The sequence below is a fragment of the Arvicanthis niloticus genome, chromosome 3 (genome assembly GCF_011762505.2).
Source record: "Arvicanthis niloticus isolate mArvNil1 chromosome 3, mArvNil1.pat.X, whole genome shotgun sequence".
Lineage (NCBI taxonomy): Eukaryota > Metazoa > Chordata > Mammalia > Rodentia > Muridae > Arvicanthis > Arvicanthis niloticus.
The window spans coordinates 48,433,702-48,449,733 of NC_047660.1; positions in this window are offsets into that span (position 1 = coordinate 48,433,702).

Genomic DNA, 16,032 nt, shown 5'->3' on the forward strand with positions numbered 1-16,032 from the left:
CTGAGGGAAAGTCAGTGAAAGACTGAGGGAGGTCGAATGAATGGCCTAAATTGGGACCCATCTCAAGGAGCAGTTCTAAGGCCTGACACTATTACTGAAGCTATAGTGTGCTTACAGACAGATGCCTAGCATGGCTGCCCTAGGATGTGACTAACAAGCAGCTGACAGAAACAGAAGCAGATACTTACACCCAACCAATGGACAAAAGGGGGGACCCCTGTGGTTGAATTAGGGAAAGGCTGGAAGAACTTGTAAAAACTTTGCATAAGAAAACCAGCAGTCTCAACTAAACAAGACCCCTGAGATATTTCAGACACTGAGCCACCAACCAGGCAGCATACATGAGCTGGTTGGAGGCCCTTGACACATGTACAGCAGAGGACGGCCTGGTCTGTCCTCAGTGAGAGAAGATGCACCTAACCCTTGAGAGACTTGAGACCCTAGAGAGTGGGAAGGCCTGGTGGGATTTGGGGGTGTGTGATGTGTAGGGACATCCTCTTGGAGATGAGGGAGGAGGAATGGGAGGAGAAATTGTCTGAAAGTGGATCAGGAGGGAGATAACAACTGGACTGTAAAAATGATTAAAGATAATAAAAAAATATGCAAGAATAGAGCAGACCCCGAAGGAAAAGCCAACAAATAATGCACCCAACTTGAGACCCATCCCATGGGCAAGCACTAATCCCTGACATTATTAATGATACTCTGTTATGCTTTGAGACAGGCACCTATCATAACTGTCCTCTGTGAAGGTCTCAGCAGTGGACTGAAAGAGAAGCAGATACACCCACAGTTAAACATTAGACGGAGGTCAGGGACACTTACGGAAGAATTGGGGAAAGAACTGAAGGCCTAGAAGTAAATGGGAATCTCACAAACATTAATAAATGGAGTATTTAAAATTCTGCCAGAATCCCAAAGAAAATAATACTGAAGAATCAGAACCAGGAAGAAAATAGACCAGGTGATGTCTAGCCAAAAACAATTTAGATTAGAATAGAATAATCAGAATATATGATTATGGATGAAAAATACATCTTTATATAAGTAAAAGTTTCAATTCACTATTGGTCTTTAAGAAGACCAATGTAGTCAGCAAATACAGACCCCTGGGAGCTCTCAGTATCTGAGCCACCAACCAAAGCATAGGCATGGGCTGGAACAAGGCCTCCAGCACATATGTAGCAGACAGGCAGGTCAGTTTTCGTGGCTGCCATGTCTAGCCTCAGTGGGAGAGGATGTGCCTAAAAATGAAATTTAATAGTATTACAAATTGAGAGAGATGGAAAATAGAAGTTTAAGTGCTGGAAAACTTTTTAAGAGAATTCTCCTTTAGGAAGAGGAAAACACATATAGAAAGGAATGTTTGTCCTTAAAAGTTTCTATACAATCTGAGTTTTTGACCATTCACTGATGGTCTTAGAACAAACAGCATGGATAAGGGGGTCTACTGTAGATAGACATGTAAGAAGCATAAAAACTCAGAGAGAAAAGGCTGTATCATTCAAAAGGCAATCATTTGAGTAATACAAGTTTTATTTCAAGAAAAAAACAGCAAATGCAGGAGACAAGGAAGTTACTTTAAAATATTCAGAAAAAGAAGATAAGACAGAGAGTTGTATGCACTCAACAGGTATTTTCAAGTCTAAGACTAGAACAATATCATAGATACACAAAATCCCACAGTTCTGTAGAAAGGTTCCTATGTGGAAGTCCATGTGGAATAAAGTACTTGAATAAAGAAAGTTAAGTACAAAAGATGTGTGAAATAAAGTGATCAAAGGTTTCATAAACAGAAAAAATACTGAACAAATAAAATGTTATAGATAGGCACAATTATGAAAATTATTAAGCTAGCTTTGTGATCATTATTACACAAACTGAAAAATACTGAAAAATCAGAACCATGAAGAAAATATACCAGGTATATTTTACCAGGTATAGAATAGAATAATCAGAATATATGATTATGGATAAAGAACACATCTTTATATTGGTAAAAGTTTCAATTCACTAAAGCTGTTCAGTAAATTCTAAAACTACTAACCTAATACAATAGTCTCAACATATTCAAAAGAAAAATAATAGACTTCTCAAAACTGTTTGTAGGTTACCTATGCAGTACGACAGTAGTTTCCAATCTGTGGGTCTTAACCCCTTTAGGAGTCTCATAGCAGATAACCTGTACATTAGATATTTACACTATTATTCATTAAAGTAGCAAAATTGCAGTTATAAAGTAGCAAAAGAATAACATTATGATTGAGATCATCACGAAGAACTGTATTACAGGGTAAAAGTGTCACAAAAGTTGAGAACCCCTGCAGTAGGAGATTTCAATACACTTCTCTTGTCAATAAATGTTGAAAAGACAAGTAGAGAAAACTTATCAAGAAATAGATAATATGAACAGCACAGTCAACTTGACTCAACAGACATCTAGAGAAGGCTAACAACTGTGTAGAGTTTATGTCCAATGATGGGTAAAGTTATATGCAAAGTTCCGTCATGGCCTAGATTATAATTCTAACACCAAACCATTTAAGTTAAATAGTAACAGTGCAGACCCACAATTTCAAAACTTCAAAGTATATTGTGCTTCCAGAGTTTTCCAGTGTTTCCAGAGACCACTTCACCTTGGGATCCATCCCATCTGACACCAAACCCCAACACTATTGCTAATGCCAGGAAGTGCTTGCAGACAGGAGCTTAATATGGCTGTCTTCTGAGAGGCTCTGCCAACACCTAAGAGATGCAGATACTCACAGCCCAGGACTGAGCCCAGGTACCCCAATGGAAGAGTTAGGGGGAAGAATTGAAGGAGCTGAAGGGGATTGCAATCCCATAGGAAGAACAATATCAACTAACCAGACTCCCTCAGAGCTCCCAGGAACTAAACCACCAACCAAAGAGTATACATGGGCCGGTCCATGGCTCCTGCTACATACATAGCCAGGGATTGCTTTATCTGGCATCAATGAAAGAGGAGGTGCTTGGTCCTGTGGAGGCTTGATGCCCCAGCAAAGGGGGATGCTATAGAGGTGAGGTAGAGTGGATAGGTAGGGGGAGAACCCTCTGAGACACAAAAGGGAGGGGTGAGGGGGAGAGAATTTGCAGAGTGGAGACCTTAAAGGGCAAAATTTGAAATGTAAATCAATAGAATAATTAATTAAAAATGCTCAATCTGTACATGTAGGGGAGGATGGCCTTGTCGGGCATAGGTGGGAGAGGAGATCCTCGGTCCCGTGAAGGACGAACACCGAGTGTAGGGGGGGGATTCGAGGGTGGGGAGGTGGGAGAGGAGGGGTAGGTGGGGCCACATTCTCATAGAAGCATGAGGAGGGGGGTTGAGATAGGAGGTTCTTGAGTGGTGGAGGGAATAGGGGTAAGGGGATAAAATCTGAAATGTAAATATAATAGCCAATAAAAAATGTATGGAAAAAATACAAGGATAAAGGGGAAAAATTAAAAATGCTCAAAATATTTTTTTCTAGTTATAAGACTCAAAGTTTCTATTTTTAATCATAAATTAGAAAATTGTGTACATTTGTGGAGTATAAATTGATATTTTGATGTATATACATCTTATGAAATAATTAAACTAAACTCATTAACATACCCATCACCTAATATGTCTATCTTGGCAATTTTGAAATGTTCAATGCACAGTTAATTATGTTTAAATGGATATCAAAATTCCACGAAAGAAACAACAAATTCATTTGATCAAAAACCCTTAATCTTACAACCTCTGGTAATCAGGATTCTCCTCAGGGCTCCAGTTAGATGGATTTATACTCTACATAAAAATAAGAATATACAGTAACTGACATTTTGTGTCATTTGTGACTTATTTCACTTACTTTAATGTTTTCCACATCCCAACTATGTTACTACAAATGATAAAGTTTTACTTTGTAAGAGTAAATAGTATCCCATATGTACATAAAGGAATTTCCCTTTTCCATTGTTCACCCATAAACAACTAGCTAATTTCATCATTATATATATATATATATATATATATATATATATATATATGCATATAGGTGCTGATTTTAAATCCTATGGACACTCAGCCTTCACATGTATGGGAATACACACACACACACACACACACACACACACACACACACACATGTCACATAGACAAAAATAAATTAATGTAATAAGAAACTTCTAAAAACTAGTTATCCATAGGCAGGGTGAAATTAGATCTTAATTCATACCGTAAGCTCTCCTGGGGAAACCCAAACTAGGGCTGTTAGAAAATATAATTTCATTTTTAGGTCTCTGAGGAAACATAGTGCAGTTTTCCTATGTGGCTGCAACATTAATTTACACTACCAAGGTTATAAAGGGCTCCCTTTTGCCACACCCTCACCAAACACTTCTGTTTTGACTTCTTAGTCACTAGCAAGTGGAAGGTCACATCTGCTATGGTCTTAATGCTTACTTCTTTAATATTAGTGATGTTGAGCTTTTGGTCATATAGTTGATGGTTGTTTCTTTATCTTCTTTTGGCTCATGCTGACTCAAGACCCTTACGCAGATTGTCTTCTTTCTATAAAGTTGAATTCTTTACATTCACTAGATTTCAAAGCCTTACCACATGTGTATTATGAACATGATCTGAAAACAAAGGTCACAATTCACTATCTCTTCATTTCACTGTTTCCGTTGTTGTTGTATAGATGTACTTTATTCTGATATAATCCCATTTGTCTATTCTTGTCTTTGTTACTTATGGAACTCTGGAAGCTAAATTAAAATATTTGTTTTCTCTGTGTTTTCTTCTAGTAGTTTTTAGAGTGTTAGCTCTCAATCATATTTAGGTCTTTAGTCTAAGTTGAGATCTGCCTATGGAGAGACATTTTTAAATATTTTCTTAATACATTCACGTGTGTGTATGTGTGTGTTGTGCACATATGTGTGCATACTCGTGTGGAGGTCAGAGGAATCATTTAGTGAGAATTGATTCTCTCCTTCAACAATGTGTGTCCTTGGAATAGAACTCAAGTTGTCAGGCTTAGTTTAGTTTATTTTTACTCTATGAGCCATCTCCCCAGTCCCTGGTCATAGAGATTTAGACAGCACTAATTTCTGTTCTTTTCTTGTGGTGTTTTCTTAACTAGTTTCTCACAATTTAATTCACCATATATGCATGAGCTCATTCCTGGACTTTTTATTCCACTGACCAGCAAGCTTATTGTTATAGCTGTGCTATGCTGTTTTAATTTATAGTATAGCTTAAAATCAGATAGTAGAATGCCTGCATCATCACTTTTTTAGCTTATAATTACCTTAGTTAGGCATGGCTGTATTGTGGTTCTGTACAAACTTCAGAATTGTTGAAAAATTATGAGAAATTGCATTGAAATTTTAATAAGAGTTTCACTGAATATGTCAGTTGCTTTGTGTGTTGTGAATATTCTAATAAGATCCTTGTAGATTTTGTGCATGAGTATTTCCCATTTATATGCCTTCTTAGACTTCTTCATTAACATTTTATAGTTTTTACTATATGATTTCTAATACCTTTTGTTACATTTATTCCTAATCATTCTGCATGGGTTTTCATGCCTGCTGTAAATACTACTTTCAATTTCATTTTTAGAATATTCATTGTTAGTATAGACTCTCACTACCAAGCTTTACGAGCTTGTTTTGATCCTGTTACTTCACTGTATTTGTTTATTAGTTTGAACATAATGTAAGCTATGGGCATTTTCATCTTAATGGACATAAAAATAAACTAAAATTACCAAATGAAAAGAAAAGGATGATAAAAATATTAGGGGAGCGCAACAAATTGCAAACAAAGATATTACTGCAGTAAGTGATCAAAATCAGAAGCCGACTTGCTCAAAATTATTTTCCTCACATGATATATCCTTATTATGTTTCCCCACCTTTGTTCCTCCCAGTTCCTCCACAACCCCTTTCCCATCCAAATCTACCCCCTTTCTTATTCTTATTCACATTAGAAAACAAACAGGCTTCTAATGGCTACTAATATAATATGATATAATAATACAAACAGTAGCACATCAGAATTGGATAAAAAAAAAAAAGTGCTCAAAGAAGGCATGAGAAACAAAGACCCACTTACTCTCACACTCATGAATCATATATTAAGACTAAACTAGAAACTTATGAAAGCCATAATGCATATCCAAAGGATCTGTGGGGTTAAAAAGAGAGAAGAAAAATAAAAAGTAAAAATAAAAAATAATATGATAAAATCAAAACAACTAAAAATGCTGGACATAGCCTTGTAAGACCAAAATCCTTGAAAGCTGCCATTGAGTTTGTTTCTCTTGACCATCTGCTGCTGGGCATGTAGCCTACCCTTAAGAATGGTTTATCTTCCCAGTGAGACTCTGTTGGAGGAAACTAAATTTTCATTTGCAAGTTTTATCAACTGGGGATTGCTTCTGGGTTAGGGATGGAGTATGTGTCCACTTCTCATTTCAGCTCCAGGGCATCTGGTGCAGACCTGTGCAGGGCCTGTGCATGCTGCCTCAGTCTCTGTGTCTTCATTTATTTATCAATCATGGTGATTTAGAGGGCCTTCATTTCCTGGTGTTCTTCATACCCTCTTTCTCTTGTGCTCTTCCTGCTTCTTCTTTTGCAGGGTTCCCTGAGCTCCGAGAAAAGGGATTTGATAGAAATATCTTGCTTAGTACTGTTTCAAGATATATCACTCTCTGCATAATGCCTGACTGTGGATCTCTATATTGGTTCCCATCTCCTTCAGGAGGAATCTTCTTTGATGATGGCTGAGCAAGGCCAGAGAAGACACTATGAGTACAGCAGAATGTAATTAGGAGTCATTTTATTGCTATTTTCTTTAGAACAGTAATATTTGGTTTTAATCCTAGGTCCATGGGCTATTTACTTTCAGGTTCTTGGTCACTCAAACAGTACAGGTATGGGTTCCAACTTGTGGAGAGGACTTTAAGTCAAATTTGATGTTGGTTGGTTACATCCACAAGCTTTGTGCTACCATTGCCCCAGAATACACTGCCAACAAGACACCATTTTGGATAATAGGATTGTGGTTGGTTTGATATTTCTGTTTCTCTTTTGAAAGCTTAGAGAATACTGTCCTATACCGAAGTTGCTAGAATGTAGTGATGAAGGAAGGCTCTGTGTAGGACCCTGCTGACTTCTCCATGTTCAAGGCGTTGTTTAGGAGTTGGCTTCAGCAATGGGTCTTTAACGTTAGTTTGTGGAGAGCAATCCATAATCTTGGCAACAGCCTGGGTTGTTAGGGAAGTTCCATGGGACCACTTTGGCCAAGAACTCAGTTTGATGCAACCCAATCCTGGTATTAGAAGCATCATTTGGTATTTGAGGAAATTCTAACCACTTAAAAGGAGAAATGAATGATACATGAAAAGATTTGTTTTTGTTTTTTTTTGAGGGAAATCAACAGAAAGACTTCAGACAAAAATCAAAGAATATACTCAACTTCGTAGCTATATTACTAATATTAGTAATATTACTAATAGTAATTACAAAACACTACGCTTTAGAAGGAAAAATAATTGAACAAGGGGAGTATGATAGAATACTGTTCAATGTAAAGAAGAAAAAATATGACATGCATTAAAGCATGAATTTTATCTGGGAATTTTTTCAAAGGATAAAATAAACTAGCCACCAAAAAAGTGCAATACAATTTCATTTGTATTTGTATTTAGAAGAGTCACAGTCATAGAAACAATTCAGTGATGAATGGTGAGGGCTAAGAGAGGAGAGGATGGAAAGTTACCATTAAATACATATCACAATTTAGTTTTTAAAAAATCATAAAGAGTGAAAGGGGGTTAAAAGGGAGTAATATGGATATGGGTATAAATATGGGTATGGATGCAATACCTTGTATATAGGCATCACCAAATTTTCAAAAACACATTTAACTTTAAAATCATGGCATATTTTTACATTCTTCCAACATTTAAGTAATAGATTTTGCCATTATTATGCAAAAACTTCTAAAAATAGAAAAGAAAAAAGAAAATATTTCTCTAATTTTTTATAAGGCCAGAATAGTTCTAATATTCAAACCACACAAAGATGTTCCAAGATAGGAGACATTCAAGCCATTGTATTTTAAATAAAACTATAAATAAATAAATATTCTTTTGAATATTAACAATGATAATGACTGAAAAACATATTTATAACCTAATACACCTGAAAAATGGCTTCATCCCAGGTTTGCAAAGATGAGATAATACTTTTAAAAATCAAAACATGTAAATCTCCAAATTGAGAAGTTAGCAGTAGAAATTATTTTTCAGTAAATAGAAGGGGAAATTTGATTAAATCCAACACCCCTCTTCATTCATTCTCATTAAGTTAATAATAAGCAGTAACTTCTTAATTTCATGAAGGTTATCAATATATTCTAAAGTCTCAGAAAATGCAACCCTGCATAATGTTTATAATGATAGAAAATTTGCAGTGAACACTTATGTTCCAGATTATACTACAAATCCTCACTAATGAAGTAAATGAAGAAGTTAGGCTTATAAGGATTTATAAATGACAAACCTATAAATAGGCAAGCTGGAAGAGTTGACAAATAAACTGCATATAGAAGAGAAATTTAACAACATAGTGAGCCATAAGACCAATCTGTATTGTGCCTAGAAACAACAAGATCTGGCATCCTTTCAAAGAAATATCCACAAGACCATCAGTAAATGTCTGGGAATTAATTTTATGAAAGATAAGCAGGATCACAAAGGCAGATTTAATATTTGACTAGATATTTTTAATAATTAAATAAATGGAGAGTGATAGAGTATGATACAAAATAAAATATTCTGACAAAGTGTTCCTCAACATATTCTCCAAGGAAAATAAAATATCAAAAGATACATACCAAGATCAGATATTTATAAGGCTCAGAAAGAACAGTAACTATGTATAGAAAACAAAGAGACTTTTAAATCAATAGGAAAGGCACAAACAACCCATTAGAAAATAGAAAAATGCACATATAAATATTTTACTGAGTAAATATATGGACAAGAAACCCAAGAAGATGTGTTTAATTATAGGGATGAAAATGAAAGCTGAAGCAAGAAGCCATTTCATATTAACTGAGTAGAAAACATGTAAAATTTGACAACATTGAGTATTGGAAATGACATAAATCTACAAGATCCTATTTCTGCCAGGACTGATGCAATAAATTAGTACAACTGCTCTGCAAAGTGCTTTAGTGATACTTCCTAAACTTAGCTCTTCGTATATCTTACAACCCAGCAATTTTACCCCTAATGATATGCACAAAAGAAAAATGAGCATGTGCAACATGAAATGCATATAAAGACATTTATTTTATACTATCACTGTTTATCATGACAAAAAAAGTCAAGATGCGTCATTGTTTGTGGGAGGGAGAATAGATGAAGGAAGCTTAGGATGGACACATGACAGAATATTATAAGCAGATCAAGGACACAAACTGCTAATTTGTAGCAATGTGGACAGATTTTAGCAGTTCAATGTTAACTATGAAGCTGTATTAGTCATAGTTCCATCCCTATAATAACGTACCTTAGATAAACAACTAAAGGGAGCAAGGTTTCTTTTGGAGGACCAAATAGAAGTGAATGGAAATAGCTCTCAAAAGAAAGCAAAACCATAGAAATTCATGATACAGGAGTGGTTTATCTCAGGCAGAGGAAGCCAGAAATGCAGGTGAATGGGTAAATAATGGGTTATATATGAGTAGCTTAACTTTTATTTGTATTAGTAGAGTTTTCTTTCTTTTACTGGATATTTTCTTTATTTACATTTCAAATGTTATCCCCTTTCCAGGTCTCCCCTCCAGAACTCCCTATCCCAACCCCCCTCTATGAGGGTAGTCCCCCATCCACCCACTGACTACTGCCTTCCTGCCCTACACTGGGGTATGGAACCCCTCAAGCCCAAGGGCTGTTCCTCACACTTATGTCCAACAAGGCCATTCTCTGCCACATATGTGACCAGAGTTATGGGTCCCTTCATGTCTACTCTTTGGTTGGTGGTGCAGTTCCCAGGAGCTCTGGGGAGTATGGCCAGTTAACACTGTTGCTCCCCCCATGGGGCTGTAAACCCTCTCAGCTCCTTCAGTGCTTTCTCCAACTCCTCTTTCAGGGACCCTGCACTCAGTCCAATAGTTAGCTGCAAGAATCTGCTTCTGTATTTGTCAGGCTCTGGCAGAGCCTCTCAGGAGACAGCCGTATCAGGGTCCATTATATTATTCATATTCATATTTTTAAACCATAATGAAAATGAGAGATGTACTAATAGCTAGATAATCAAATTCTGTCCATCTGAGATTTGCAGAGAATTAAAATACAGGGTGTGGTGGTTTGAATAAAATGCCCCCTATAGGCCCATATGGATTGGCACTATTAAAGATCAAAGGGATACAAATCGAAAAGGAAGAAGTCAAGGTATCATTATTTACAGATGATATGATAGTATATATAAGCTATTCCAAAAATTCTACCAAAGAACTCCTACAGCTGACAAACAACTTCAACTGGTCCATGGATCTAGCTACATATGTAGCAGAGGACTGCCTTATCTGGTATCAGTGAGAAGGGAGGCACTTAGTCCTGTGGAGGCTTGATACCCCAGCAAAGGGGGATGCTAGAGGGGTGAGGCAGGAGTGGGTGGGTAAGGGAGCACCCTCTTAGAAGCAAAGGACTGGAGGAGTTTGTGAAAAGGAGACTGGGAAGGGGGATAACATTTGAATATAAACGAATAAAATGATTACGAAGGTTGAAAATGAAAAAGTAAAATGGAAACATAAATAACTAACAAAGAAATAAATAAGAGTTGAGAAGAAACTTTACCACCATCTTTTGGCTTACACGTACAAGGTATCTGCACACAGTGCCGCCAACCCACAGATCCACAAAGCCAGTGAGCCAACCCCATCATTCATGATGAAGCTAAGCAGTAGGAACACGCTCTGCTCTATGGTGAGGAATTATTGTTACGTCCAGCTCTGGATCTAGGCAGCTTCTACAAGGAAGCAATTGTTAAATGTGTCTAGAGGGAACCAGCTGTGGGGAAACTATTAATTAGCCACAGTCATTATATGCAGAGTAATTGGTGAACTCAATGGAGAAAACAGAGGAGTTGAAGTTATGTTCTCTTGATTTGGTAAGAAAAGCATACAAGGATTTTATTATTCCCCTTGGACCAGAAAAGAAGATTTTAGTAAGCCAGTCATAGTTCTAACTAAAGAACTAAAATGAGACATTTCTTAATTTAAGAAAGAGCAACAAAACTGTCTTTGAAGGATGGGGCACCATCAGCTTCATATGCCTGTAAGGACTTTAGGTTCCTAAGCTCACTAATATGAGCCCAGAAAATAGTAAAAATTAATTGAATGACCAAAATGAATTTGTTCTTATTGTAGTCACTACAATTATTTAGAATAATTACAGAAAGAATCAGATAAAGATCGCATATGAAGGTATCACATACCATATCCTAGTAAGAAATACTAAACTCTCTCAAACTTTTCCTCACTAAAACTCAGGGAAGTGACTTTTGGCCAAGCTGGCCAGAAGTAGAACAATGCTCAACAGCAAGTTTTTACTTGAAGATCAATTTTTAAATAGTAATAATTTGTAATTTTTTGCATTCTGCTGTGTTTACCTGCAAATTTGTTTCAGATATTTGATTGAAGAATATTTTAAGAGACTCAGCTAGCCCACATGGTTCCTAGCATATTAGTTCATGTTAGATTTGGATTTTTAATTGCTATAATTATTATATCTTGTTTAAAATTTGGTCTGAGTTTGATTTTATGCTAATAGATATAAAGTTCTAGCTAGACTTATGACAATGGCTGAAAATACCAGCATTTAGAAGGATAAGGCAAGAAGGCTCAAATAAACCTATACCACATGGTCTGTAACATCTTAAGCGTATACCCAAAGAACTCTATGCCCTACTGTAGAGATATCTGCTCATGTATATTGCTACTCTAGTCACAATAGCCAAGAGATGGAAATAGCCTAGGTGTCTACCAATAGATGAGTGCACAATGAACATATGGTAGATATATTTACACCATGGTATCTTACTCAATGACAAAAAAAAAAAAAGAAATAAAATTTCAGGTAAATTGGTAGAGCTAAAAACAATTACTCTGAATGAGGTATCTGACACAGAATGACAACCATTGGAACTATTTTTCTTTCACTTGTGGATGTTAGCATTGAGTCTTCAAATATATGTGTACAATTTTGAAATTCCACAGCGGCCATGAAATTGCTAAGTGGTCATGGGGATCTGGGGGTCTTCCAAAGTAGACAAGATAGAATATACTGATATTAAGAGTTAAATGGTTAAAAAAAAATAACTGAAAGGTTAAATTGGGGAAATAGATGGACATAGCACAGTAGGGGAAGAAATATAGAGAAGGATAAATATCACTAAGGACCTCTAAATTTTTGATATACTGTAGAAAAGTCTGCTACTGTAAAGGATACATAAAAAGAGCAAAATGAAGTTACTCTATAATGGAGCAGCAATGCCCCTACAAATCACCAGAGATGAACAGGAATGGGTTATTTTGTTTGGAGTTGTTGGCCAGGGAGACCTCATTGACCCCCAAACAATAGAGACTACCATCACTGTGCTTGGTTACTCTCTAGAAGTTGAAGTAAGATCCTGTTGCTGAAGATATCATATACTTGACTCATAGAAAATTGAGACATTTTCTGGGTAGCTGTCATGGTACTAGGTGATATGTAGGCTACTAGAAAAGTAATCATAATTCTTAACCTATCTGTGAGCTACAATAATGACTAGCCTGGCCAGCCATGTCCAACTGACAAGCCACACACACTGTTACAATAGTGGCATGAACATCACAGGAGTAACTAACCACTTTTTGGTTGAATTTAAGTACCACTTCAAAAATCCATACCTGGGACTATTTGGGGGCTAAGAACCTATGATTAGACAGGCACAGCCCCTAGGGAAGTACCTCCATCATACTGCTGAATGAATATAGCATTAAACTGACTCCTAATGACTTGTCATTATACTCATGGATTAATGCATCTCTCAATCATCATCACAGAAACATCTGTTTTCAATAGATGGAAATTAATACACACAGAGGCCCACAACTGGCCTAGATAATAAGTGAATTCGGAGTGTTCATCTCTAAAGGGAACACAGATACTGTGGCCCCTACCTAAGGCTCAGGGACCATCCAGGAGTAGAAGGCAGAAAGAGTGAAGAGCCAGAGCTGGTAGATAGCTAAGGAAAATTTAAAAAAAAAAAACTGATACAACTGGGAGACTGTACATATGCTCTCCGAGCATGTATGATAGCACATGTAAGGCCTAAGCAAACCCAAGACACATGAAATCCATGCATAGAGACAGACGTAAGATGGGCATGAGACCTCATCTCCAGCAATGGAGCTATTGGCAACTGTTAATTATTGGGAGAGGGAGAGTTACTTTTCTCTAAGAATGATGTAACTAATAAGTCAATCACTCCCCAGTTGAAGACCACATGTCCCCGAATATTTGAACAATGCAGTGTCTTTACAGGGGAAAAAAAAGACACAGAGTTGAGGAATAGGGTGGAACTAAAAAGGCTTGCAGGATGCACATGATCAAAATACACTGGACAAAACTTTCAAAGATCTAAATTGTTAATTTTTTTTACATGATCTCAAATTGAAGCAAACCAGGGCTTCATAGAGAGACCCTATCTCCCATGCTAGCTGTATGTGATGGCATAGTTTGTAATTTTAGTCCTGGGGGAATGGAGACAAAAGAATCCGTGGGACACTCTGGTCAGCTAGTCTATTCTACTTAGTAAGCTGCAATGACCCTGTCTCACAGTGTGTATGGCTTCTGAAGAAAGATGGAGGCAGGAACTGAAGCAAAAACTCTGAAGGAACTGACTCGCTTAGCTGGCTTTCTTATGTAATTAAAGACTACGGACCCAGGTGTGGTACTACCTCAAGTGGGCTAGGTCCCTTCATATTAAGAATCAATCTAGCAAATATCTCACAGACATGACCATAGGCCAGTCTGATGGACACCATTCCTCAGTTGAGATACCCTCTTTCCAGGTGACTGGTCTGTGTCAGGTGACAGAAACGACTATATAAATGTGCATATTGAAATGCACGCCCCCCCACCCACCCACACCACACATTCACATACACTCATATTCACATACATATACTCACATAAAGGAAAGGTCAGACTGCATTTCCTGAGCTTCTTCTGTGGTTAGACATGGTCACTGAGTATCTTCAAGCCACAGGACTAGAAATGTGTGAAGAAATGATGCTTCATCCAATTTGACAAACACAGTTTTAAAGACTTGGAGTAGTCCTTGTTCTCTTGTATTACTTTACTACATGTTTTCCCCCATATCTGGGGTCATCTTTAAGGCTTGCTGACAAGCCTGTATAGGATGCCAATGAACCAAAGTCTTTGAAAACTACCTGCAAAACAAGCCCCTGATCCCATCTCCCAGGGTAAACTTTGCTTTCCGTAATATAAAGGTAATTTAGTAAGCTTTTGGGCTCAACTAGTACAGACTTGGCATGTGCTAATAATTAGGGGCTTTAAAGCTATTACAAAGCATGGCAGAGTGTGAAATAATTCATATAAATTAGTAATTAGCATGGCAATTAGTAGTGGGGCATGGATTGTATATGTCTGTCACTTAAGGGCACAGGCAGTACCCTGCCCACCTACTATCAATCTATGTCTTAAATTACAGAGGAAAGTTAATCACAAATACCAAAGTCATGGAATCAAGCTGTCACAAACTGGCTGCCACATCCTAAAGGCACTTGGTGTGTGTGTGTGTGTGTGTGTGTGTGTGTGTGTGTGTGTGTGTGTGTGTGTGTACAGTTAAGAAGAAAAGCAAGAAGGAAGAAAGAGCAAAGGAAGAAGTAACTGGAGCTGGAAGATACTGGCCAAATGAATTTTCTAAGTCAGTTTGGCTCCAAAGGGGTAGGAGAAAGCAAAGGGGCTTTGGACAGTTGGAAGATGAAGCACTTTACATGTGGTATCTCATTCTTCCCATACCACCCCAAAGATAGGTATTATTTTCTCTATTTATAGTTGAGGATCAATGTTCTGGGAAGCAAGGGATCACCGCATGTAAACAACAAAGTTAGGATTTTCACCTGAGTTGGTCTGGTTCTAATGTTCTTCTTATTTCCGATGTAAGCATTTAAGCTGCGACCCTTCAGAGTCTATGCTAAAGTCAGGCCTAACCCTCTGCTTGTGGGACAGTGTGCCTGTGACTAAATGGCCATTAGTGAAAGTGTTGCATACAACTTGAACACTGAGAACATTTAAAATGACTCTTTGAAATGAAAGCTAGGCTCAATCATGGCCCACTTTCAAGGGGGCCTGGTTTAAATGGCCAAATGCTACAGGAAAAGACATTAAGGGAAGTTACCTTTCTGCTGGGCTTGCAAAACTTAGGTTCATGAATTCAAGAGACGATTACGGAGGAGAAAAGAGGGTTGGAGACTGCAGCCTCAGGAGCTTCGTGCATCTCAGAGGCCAGGAGGTTGGCTTTTCCATTGTGCAATTAAAGCATTCTATCCAGCCTCACTCCCAGTCCCTAATTAATCTGAAGTAATGAATCCAACTGCTCAAAAGCATTTGCTAATTGAGATGCCTGCTGGCCAGGTCATCTTCCCCTCCCCTTTCTGACATCAAGCTCCCTCCACTGTGCCAAGGCAAATGTTCTGGTTTGCTCTCTATTGCTGAGACAAACACTATGATCAAAAACAACTTGGGAAGAAAAGAATTTATTTCATCTTGTATAGTATAGTCAATCATTAAAGGTAGTCAGGGCAGGAACACAAGGCAGGAACTGATGCAGAGGCCATGGAGGAACATTGCTTACTGGCTTGTTTTTCAAGTTCATGTTCAGCAACCTTTCTTATACCTGCCAGGACCAGCTGGCCAAGAGTGGCATAGCCCAGAGTAGGCTGAAACCTCC